We start from the raw sequence: 11,066 nt of genomic DNA on the forward strand, positions 1-11,066 counted from the left end.
GTCAGGTTTCTTCATGAAAGTTGTTGGTCTATATGTCACCTTGTTGCTGGTAAATTAGACCTTTCTACATTGAGTTATGGCCAAATGACCAAACACTGTTCATTTGGTCATTTTGCCCAGGCAGAGTGCAGGTCACCCGAATTAGGGCAAGCTTTTGGTCAAGTTTGTTTGGTTTTATGGGCATGGTTTCTTCATCAAAGTTGTGCCATTATGTGTCTAGTTTTATGTCCAATTGGCCAAACACCAATTGAACCTCTACAATTCAAGTTATGGCTGTCCAAACAGGCTGGACTCACACCACACTGCAGTCACCCAAGGCAGCCACTCCAACCTCAAATCCCACAACCCAATTCACTTCATTTCTGGTTCAAACCAAACCAAATGGTCACTAATTGACCATTAAAACTTACTTCTATCATCACAAGATCAAAGTCTCATTTTCCCCCCTCTAAACCCTAACTCAACATTATCAAACTTGCATTTTCACTTTATTTCTTCAATCTACTTAGCAAATACACATTGTGGGCAGCCCCAATAACCTTTTAACTTCATTAAACTCAACACCATCAAACCCTAACCATGGCTGCCAAAAATAAGGGATGGCATACCAATATCTTTCATCAAGTTTCTTTGTCATTTAATCACCAATATAATGCTTAAACATGGAATTGAATTTAAATTTAAGGTTTTGGTCACTAACCTCTTTTAGCTCAAATCCAAGCCAACCAAAACTTTAATTTTTCTTTAAGATTTTGCTGCCCAAAGCTTCCTCAAGGTGTGGGGTGAATTTTTTGTGAAGACAACTAGGGCTTTTATGGTGTGGAAGCTAGGGAAAATCAAGCTTGAAAAAGCTTGTCCATGGAGGTTAGGGAAAATTGGTTTACGGCAAGGAAGAAGAGGAAATGGAAATCTGATTTCTTTCTCTCATTTTTCAGCCCATTTTGTCTTTTTAAACATATTTATGCCATGTGTCAACACTTGAGTGGGTGAAGGCACACTAATGACCTCATGTGATGTCATAAATTCTCATTTAATTCATTTTTTTTTCTTTTCTTTTCTACTCATTTTTAATTCAACTTTTAGTAATATTTATTCACATTTTATGTCATAATAATTATTTACTTAACTGGACAAGTCGGCCAAAAATCACCTCTGAAGGCGAAATGACCAAAATGCCCTCCGTTTGGCTTAACGGGCCAAAATTGTCTGTACCGATTGAAAAAATTTTCTAAGTATTTTCTTGGCATTCTAATGCTATAAGAACCTCAATAACCCTTCTCTGGAGTCCGAAAAATTATTTTATAATTTTTCCCCCGGGTCTAGGGCTCCTAGTTGCGAGAACCGCAACTTCTCACTAGGTTACCCATCGCTAGGGCACCGGCTCATTTAACTTGGTTGTATTTTATTTCTAAAATTTTTGCTAAATTTTTCTTATTAATATTTGAGTTAATTATAGTCCCTCACTTTAGTTTAAATATTTTTCCATACATTCTAGCTGTCTGGACCGACACCGATCACCGGAACAGTAGACTGTACGGACTAGCTAAAGTGAGGATGTTACAACTCTTCCCCTCTAATAAAAATTTCGTCCTCGAAATTTACCTGATGCAAACAGTTGAGGGAACTGTTGCCTCATCATCTCTTCACTTTCCCAAGTTGCCTCCTCGGTGTTGTGGTGCTTCCAAAGCACTTTCACCAGTGGAATCTGCTTATGCCTCAACTCTTTTACTTCCCGAGCCAGGATTCGTATGGGTTCCTCTTCATATGTCAAATCCGGTTGTACTTCAATTTCTTCCATGGAGATGACATGTGAAGGATCTGAGCGGTATCGTTTTAGCATAGACACGTGGAACACATTGTGGATCTTATCCAGCTCTGGTGGTAAAGCTAGCTTGTAGGATACTGGTCCCACACGTTCAATGACTTCATATGGGCCAATAAACCTATGGCTCAACTTACCTTTTCTTCCGAACCTCAATATTTTCTTCCATGGTGAGACTTTGAGAAACACTTTATCACTAATGGTATACTCTATCTCTTTTCTCTTCAGATCGGCATAAGACTTCTGTCTATCGGAGGCAATCTTCAGGTTAGCTTTGATTATTTTCACTTTTTCCTCAGTCTGTTTCACCAGGTCTGGCCCTACCAGCTTATCTTCGCCCAATTCAATCCAACACACTGGAGTTCTACATTTCCTCCCATACAGTGCTTCATATGGGGCCATTTGGATGCTAGCTTGATAGCTATTGTTGTATGCAAATTCTGCCAGTGGAAGATATCTATCCCAACTTCTCTCAAACTCAATGACACAACTCCTCAGCATATCCTCAAGGACCTGACATATATTTCATGTTATTATTATCATTTCAGTTCAATATTTGCATTAGTTCAATTGGTTTCAGTTGTTTACCCAGATTAATCTTTTCTCGATTGCCCATCCGTCTCGAGGATGGAAAGTCAGGCTTGAAATGGAGTTGTGTACCCAAGGATTCATGCAACTTCTTCCAGAATCTTGACGTAAACCTTGGGTCTCGATCAGATATGATAGAAAGTGGGATTCCATGCAGCCTAACTATCTCACTGATATACAATTCTGCTAGCTTCTCTAGTGAGTAGTCACCCTAATCGGCAGAAAATGTGCCGATTTCACAATCATTCACTATCACCCACACTGCATCATGCTTCCTTTGGGTGAGAGGTAGACCACTAACAAAATCCATAGTGACCCGGTCCCATTTCCATTTAGGTATGTTTATATGCTGTAACAAACCCGATAGAACTTGATGTTCTGCCTTAACTTGTCGACATGTCAAGCATTTAGTCACATAGTCACTATATCCTCTTCATACTGTGTCACCAATAATGAGGCTTCAAATCATTATACATTTTTGTGCTCCCTGGGTGCATAGCATAAACACTAGTGTGTGCTTCATTCAGAATATTAGTCCTCGTTTCCCCATCATCTGGTACACACACTCTCCCTCTGTAGTATAAACATCCATCTGCTTTCACCTCATATTTAGTTTCCTTCCCCTCAGGAATTTTAGCCATAATGGCCATTAGTTTTCATCATCCGCTCGCCCATCTTGTATCTGCTGTAGCAGAGTTGGCCTCACTTGCAACTCAGCCAAAATAGCTCCATCTTGAGCTAAGGACAGACAGGCATTTAGTGATCTTAAAGCTGTGATGGACTTCCCACTCAAAGCATCAGCCACTACATTTGCCTTTCCAGGATGATAATCTATCACACAATCATAGTCCTTCAGGAACTCAATCCATCGCCTTTGTCTAAGGTTGAGCTCCTTCTGGGTTGGCAAATATTTTAGACTCTTGTGGTCTGTATAAATGTAGCATTTTTCACCATATAAATAATGCCTCCATATCTTCAGTGCGAAGATGATTGCTGCTAATTCCAGGTCATGAGTAGGGTAGTTCTGTTCATGTGGCCTTAACTGCTTGGAAGCATAGGCAACCACTTTCCCTTCTTGCATTAATACACACCCTAGCCCATTATGCGAGGCATCACTATAGACCACAAAGTCTTTTCCTGACACTGGCTGTGTTAACACTGGTGCTTCTGTCAACATAGCCTTCAACCTCTCAAAACTGGCTTGGCACTTGTCGCTCGGCAATAAATTTCACATTCTTATGCAATAACTTGGTCATTGGAGCAGTTATGAGAGAGACCTTCACAAATCGTCTGTAGTATCCAGCTAGCCCCAAGAAACTTCTGACCTCAGTTGTATTTCTAGGAGGCTTCCATTCCATCACTGCTTCTATCTTTTTGGGATCTACTCTAATCCCCTCAGCTGACACTATGTGTCCAAGAAAGGAGATCTCACTCATCCAAAAATCACACTTGGACAACTTAGCATACAGCTTCTTTTCTCGCAGGGTTTGCAGAACAATCCTCAAATGTTCATCATGTTCTTCCCTGGTCTTGGAATACACCAGAATATCATCAATAAAGACCACTACAAACCGATCTAAGTATGGATGGAAGATACGGTTCATAAGGTCCATAAATGCTGCTGGTGCATTTGTTAACCCAAACGGCATCACTAGAAATTCATAGTGCCCATACCGAGTTCTGAATGCAGTTTTTGACACATCTGTATCCTTTACCCTCAGCTGATGATATCCTGATCTGAGATCAATTTTTGAAAATACACCGGCTCCTTTCAACTGATCAAACAGATCGTCGATTCTGGGCAATGGATATTTATTCTTCACAGTTACTTTATTCAACTGCCGGTAATAAACACACAATCTCAAGGTTCCATCCTTCTTCTTCACAAATAGCACCGGAGCTCCCCACGGTGACACACTGGGGCGTATGAACCCCTTATCAAGCAACTCTTGCAACTGAGTTTTCAACTCCCTCAATTCAGTGGGTGCCATCCTATAAGGAGCAATAGAAATGGGTGTCATCTGCATTACCTCAATAGCAAACTCGACTTCCCTTTCTGGTGGTAAACCAGGCAACTCCTCAGGAAACACATCTGGGAAGTCTCTTACTATGGGTATATTACACAAGTTTGGCTCAGCATGCCTTGTATCAACCACGTGTGCTAGGTAAGCTTCACAGCCTTTTCTCATCATTCTTCTTACAACTGTGGCTGAGATAACATTGGACAGGAAATCTGTCCTTTCACCCACAACAATGATCTCATTACCCTCAGAAGTTTTCAGAGAAATCCTCTTCAATTTGCAATCAACTATTGCTTGATGACGTGACAACCAGTCCATACCCAAAATCACATCAAACTCATGGAAGGGCAATTCAATTAGGTCTGCCGAGAATTCATACCCCTGAATCCTCAACGGGCAACCTTTATACACCTTATTCACTACCACACTGTGGCCCAGTGGATTTGTGACCAGGATGTCTTTATCACTCTCCTCTACTGAAACTCCCCTCTCTATGGGTAGTTTGATGCAAATGTAGGAATGAGTGGATCCTGGATCCACCAATGCATGCACAGAAGTATTGTAGAGGGAAAACGTACCCCTGATGACATTCGGGGCATCTTGCTCCTCCTGAGCTCTGATGGCATAAGCCCTAGCTGGCATTCTAGTGTCTGGCCTCCCAGCTGACTCGGATGCAGGCTTAGTGATGGACCAGCTGTCTCAGGTTTACCAGGCTTCCTACCTCTTTGTGGTGCAGGAGCAGGTCTATCAGTTTGTGTTGGAGCAACTGTAGTAGTCCTCTTCGGACAATTCTTGATCTGATGTTCTGTTGATCCACACCGTAAGCATGCACCAGTCACTCGCCAACATTCCCCCTTATGCCACTTCTGACAGTACTGACAGGCAGAAGATGCAGGGGCTGGTCCCCTAAACACCGTCCCTGGAGAGCTGCCCATTGATGGTGTGGGCTGGCCTCTCCTCGGTGTGAACTGCGGTCTGGGCCCCTGAGACTGACCCTGACCCTGTGGTGGTCCTGAACTCTGAGCAGGAGGACCCTTACTCTTCTTACTGGGAGCAGAAAATGCACTGGACTGACCCGGACCCCTCTTCTGCTGTCTTTCCCTTCTATTTTGTTCATTGATTCTGACCCTTTCCACTTTCGATGCTGCATCTACCAGTTTAGCAAAATCCGTAATCTCTAGTGCTGTGATCATAACTTTGATGTTGTCATTGAGCCCTTCCTCAAACCGTCTGCACCTCTCCGCCTCGGTAGGGACTATCTCCCTCCCATACCGGCTCAGTCTGACAAACTCACGCTCATACTCAGCCACTGACAACTGTCTTTGTCTCAAACTGATGAATTCCCTTCTTCGCTCTTCTAAATATACTTTGCTAATATATTTCTTCCTAAACTCTATAAGGAAGAATTCCCAAGTGATCCGTTCAGGTTGCACCTCACTGGTTACTGTGTCCCACCACTGATATGCGTCATCCTGAAGTAGGGACACAGCACCCACCAGGTTCTGCTCGGGGTGCGCTTTAATCGCTTTCAAGACTGATGGTTCTGTCCAACCAATTTTCTGCAGCCATGGGATCATCCTCCCTTTTTCCGAAGAAGTCTACAGCCCCATGTTTTCACAATTTCTCCAAATGGGACTTCTGTGGGGCTGGTGGAGGTTGTGGCTGTGGCTGTGGTGGTGGAATTGCCCCCATCATTTGCCGATAGAATTTGGTCATTTGTTGAAATAGCGCAAACTGAGGTTGAGCAGGTGCCTCAGCTGCTGGTGGAGCAGATTCTCCCCGCCTCAGATTTCACTCTTGGTGGAGCATTACTCTCCACCTCTTCATCAACTGCTCTTTGCGAAGCAGGATCCATGTCCTATTCAAAATAAGAAGACAAACAGACTGCATCAATGTCACCTCAACATTTACAAATGCAATGCAATGGTATGTACTCTATCTAGGCCCAGAAACGACTAAACCTGGCTCTGATACCACTAAATGTGACACCCCTTACCCGTCTACAGTGTAGCTGAGCAAGTTATGCCACTCAGTGTGTCGGAACATCAATTCATGTTTTCATTTCAATTTATCCCTTTTTATTTATTTATTTACAATTTTTGAAAAAAATCTATATTTACCGCAAATTTTATAGAAAATCCGGCAGAGTGCCGGCTATATTTTGGAAAACAGTTCTTCTGCACCTGTTTAAAAACACTCCCAATATAATTACAATCTCAATCTCAATCATTTCTCAAATCAATTCAGTATTCCAAAATTTACATTCAACTCATATTCACCAAGTTCAATGAGAAATACTCATATTTAATTCTGAACACAGTTCATAGATAATTACAGCAAAAATATAAGTACATGAGTTTATAATGTACATAACAAAAGTTTACAAAATACAAAATAACAAAATATCAAAATATCCCAGATGGCCTAATGTCCTACCAAATGCACTGCAATGTGAGGTGACTCTGAACTCTGAGTGCAGATATGATGGCTCACCCAGTATGCGGTCTGCTGGACTCCCCAGCTAAATCTCCAGTACCTGCGCGTGGCAAAAGCGACGCGCTAAGCAATTCTGCTTAGTGGTGACAATATAAAATAGAATAAAATAAAATATAATAAAATATGCATAATGTAGGTTTACATTTTTGGGTGGACTAAATTTCAAATATTTATTGCAATATTATTCGATTAAAGTTGAGTAAGATTTATTAACACTGCCCGAGTAACCTATACTAGTTGATCGGATCGATAAATGGGTAACCGCACAGGGTACTAAGTACCTCGGACCATCACACCATCGGTCACATTGTGTCTCCCGGTGTGCAACAGAACAGCTAATAAGCTGTAATAATTATCGGGGGTTAAACCCAAGTATAACAACTCACTATCATAGCCAAAGGCTATTATGTTACAGAATGGCATGGGATGCCATGAAATACAGAACGGCATGAAGCCATATGCAGTACTGCTAACAGAACCCTATTGGCATGCCAACCTATCCAAACCAATCACATTAGGACTACTAGGGCATTTAACACTTTTAATTTGTGTAATTCTTTGAAATTGAAATTTTAATGATTACTATTTATTTCATTGATCAACCAAAATGTTGACTTTTGCATTGACAATAGGTAAATTAGATTAAATATCATCAACATACCACATTTTACATTTTAAACTTGTTGGTATTGGTTGCCAACACCATCTCTAAGCTTAATGATAATTAGACAAAATTTTCAGTTTTCATGCTTTAACTTTACTGTTCCATTAGTCACCTTTGCAGTGGTATTTTGGAAAAGTGATCAACATGAAAGTTGTTCCTTATTTTATCTAGATGAATTTCGTTTTTTGAATCACTCCATTTGGAGTTTTGTAGCTCAAGTTATGGCCTAAACACCATAACTGGCCGGATTGGGCAGATTCCAAAATTCTGGGCAAAACTGATTCTGCCAGATTTGGTGTCTCAAGTTTGGTTGGCAATTTGACTAGGTTATGATCATAATTTGGGTCAGGTTTCTTCATGAAAGTTGTTTGTCTATATGTCACCTTGTTGATGGTAAAATGTCAGGTCAATTAGACCTTTCTACATTGAGTTATGGCCAAATGACCAAATACTGTTCATTTGGTCATTTTGCCCAGGCAGAGTGCAGGTCACCCGAATTAGGGCAAGCTTTTGGTCAAGTTTGTTTGGTTTTCTGGGCATGGTTTCTTCATCAAAATTGTGCCATTATGTGTCTAGTTTTATGTCCAATTGGCCAAACACCAATTGAACCTCTACAATTCAAGTTATGGCTGTCCAAACAGGCTGGACTCACAGCCACACCTGCAGGTCACCCAAGGCAGCCACTCCAACCTCAAATCCCACAACCCAATTCACTTCATTTATGGTTCAAACCAAACCAAATGGTCACTAATTGACCATTAAAACCTACTTCTATCATCACAAGATCAAAGTCTCATTTTCCCCCCTCCAAACTCTAACTCAACATTATCAAACTTGCATTTTCACTTTATTTCTTCAATCTACTTAGCAAATACACATTGTGGGCAGCCCCAATACCCTTTTAACTTCATTAAACTCAACACCATCAAACCCTAACCATGGCTGCCAAAAATAAGGGATGGCATACCAATGTCTTTCATCAAGTTTCTTTGTCATTTAATCACCAATATAATGCTTAAACATGGAATTGAATTTAAATTTAAGGTTTTGGTCACTAACCTCTTTTAGCTCAAATCCAAGCCAACCAAAACTTTAATTTTTCTTCAAGATTTTGCTGCCCAAAGCTTCCTCAAGGTGTGGGGTGAATTTTTTGTGAAGACAACTAGGGCTTTTATGGTGTGGAAGCTAGGGAAAATCAAGCTTGAAAAAGCTTGTCCATGGAGGTTAGGGAAAATTGGTTTACGGCAAGGAAGAAGAGGAAATGGAAATCTGATTTCTTTCTCTCATTTTTCAGCCCATTTTGTCTTTTTAAACATATTTATGCCATGTGTCAACACTTGAGTGGGTGAAGGCACACTAATGACCTCATGTGATGTCATAAATTCCCATTTAATTCATTTTTTTTCTTTTCTTTTATACTCATTTTCAATTCAACTTTTAGTAATATTTATTCACATTTTATGTCATAATAATTATTTACTTAACTGGACAAGTCGGCCAAAAATCACCTCTAAAGGCGAAATGACCAAAATGCCCTCCGTTTGGCTTAACGGGCCAAAATTATCTGTCTGGATTGAAAATTTTTCTAAGTATTTTCTTGGCATTCTAATGCCATAAGAACCTCAATAACCCTTCTCTGAGTCCAAAAATTATTTTATAATTTTTTCCAGATCTAGGGCTCCTAGTTGCAGAACCGCAACTTCTCACTAGGTTACCCATCGCTAGGCACCGCTCATTTAACTTGGTTGTATTTTATTTCTAAAATTTTTGCTAAATTTTTCTTATTAATATTTGAGTTAATTATAGTCCCTCACTTTAGTTTAAATATTTTTCCATCCATTCTAGCTGTCCGACGACATCGATCACGAATAAGAGACTGCATTTGACTAGCTAAAGAGAGGATGTTACAGTAAGTCAGACCAGAAATCGAAATGTAACATCCTCCTGGTAGCAATTCCGCACATTCTACTGTTTCGGTGATCAGTGTCGGTCCGGACAGCTAGAACGTCCGGAAAAATATTTAAACTAAAGTGAGGAACCATAATTAACTCAAATATTATTAAGAAAAATTTAGTAAAAATTTTAGAAATAAAATGCAACTAAGTCAAATGAGCCGGAGCCCAAGCGATGGGTAACCGGAGGGAAGTTACGGTTCTCGCAACTAGGAGCCCTAGACCCGGGAAAAATTTCATAAAATAATTTTTGGGACTCCAGAGAAGGGTCATTGAGGTTCCTATGGCATTAGAATGCCAAGAAAATGTTTAGAAAAATTTTTCAATCGGTACAGACAATTTTGACCCGTTAAGCCAAACAGAGGGCATTTTGGTCATTTCGCCTTCATAGGTGATTTTTGGCCGACTTGTCCATTTAAGTAAATAATTATAATGATCTAAAATATGAATAAATATTGCTAAAAATTGAATTGAAAATGAGTAGAGAAAAGAAGAAAAGAAAATGAAGGAAAATGCTTAATTATGACATATGATAATGTCATTTAAAAGGCCCCTCCAATCACCATTTGACAAACCAATAAAAAGAGATAAAAATGACTTAAAATGAGATAAAAAAAACAAAGGAAACCAGCAGTTTCCTTCTTCATACGGGCTGGAATAAGAGAGAAAGAGAGAGAAAAGGAAAAGAAAGAAAGAAAGGAAGAAGGAGAAGGAGATGAACAGTAGCAGAAAAAGGGGTTCAGCAGGGCAGCATGTTTCTCTTCCGTCCAGGTGAGTTTGGCTCAACATCTATGGCTGATTTTTGGATATGTTTGAGGTATGTATGTGTGGAAGTTATGGTTAAAATTTGGTGATTGTTAAACGGTTGGATTTGGAGAAATATATTGTTGAACACAAGCTGTCTGTAGGTTGAATTCTGAATTTTGGCTACTGAAATTTGAGAAAAATAAATAGTTAGGATGCTTATAAAATTATGAAATTTGGTACAAATGATATTTGGGATGTTGAGACTGCTGGGTTAAAATTTCGTGAATTTTAGACTTTTGGTTTATGAGATATAAATTGTTTTGCATGAGCTGTCTGAGTAAGACTGATTTCTGCAACAATTCAGATTTTGAAGGGTTGAATGAATGTTTTGATATCTCATGATATAGAGATTATTTGATGCTAAAATTTTTACTGATATTGTATAGGGATGTCTTGAATATATGGTTAAAATTTGGGATTTATCTAACGGTTAGATCATTATATATAAATTTTAATGCACAAGCTGCCAGATTGGGTATTAATGGGTGATTGTGGATTTAAGATTTATGATAGAAGTTTAGTCCAATTTAAGGGAAAATGCTGTTGAATTTTTATTGGATATTTAATTTAGGAAAGTGAAGTTATAATTGATTATGATTATTATGATTCTAGGGGAAATTTTGAAGAATAACAAGCTCAAGGTTGGTTTCAAAAAGGTTAGTGCCTATTTATACTTATACTTCTTTTATTCCATATTAAGGACTTAAAATAAGTAA

At 39.5% G+C, this 11,066-nt stretch overlaps 1 long non-coding RNA gene across 1 annotated transcript; it reads right to left on the reverse strand.

Moving 5' to 3' along the window:
- Positions 1-6,636: 6,636 nt before the first annotated feature.
- LOC131173271 (uncharacterized) lies at positions 6,637-8,942 on the reverse strand. Its single transcript, XR_009143527.1, has 2 exons — positions 8,651-8,942; positions 6,637-6,967 (listed from the first exon to the last, which is right to left on the reverse strand). It is a non-coding gene; the product is annotated as an uncharacterized LOC131173271 (long non-coding RNA).
- Positions 8,943-11,066: the final 2,124 nt, after the last annotated feature.

Source organism: Hevea brasiliensis, chromosome 14 (genome assembly GCF_030052815.1).
Source record: "Hevea brasiliensis isolate MT/VB/25A 57/8 chromosome 14, ASM3005281v1, whole genome shotgun sequence".
NCBI lineage: Eukaryota > Viridiplantae > Streptophyta > Magnoliopsida > Malpighiales > Euphorbiaceae > Hevea > Hevea brasiliensis.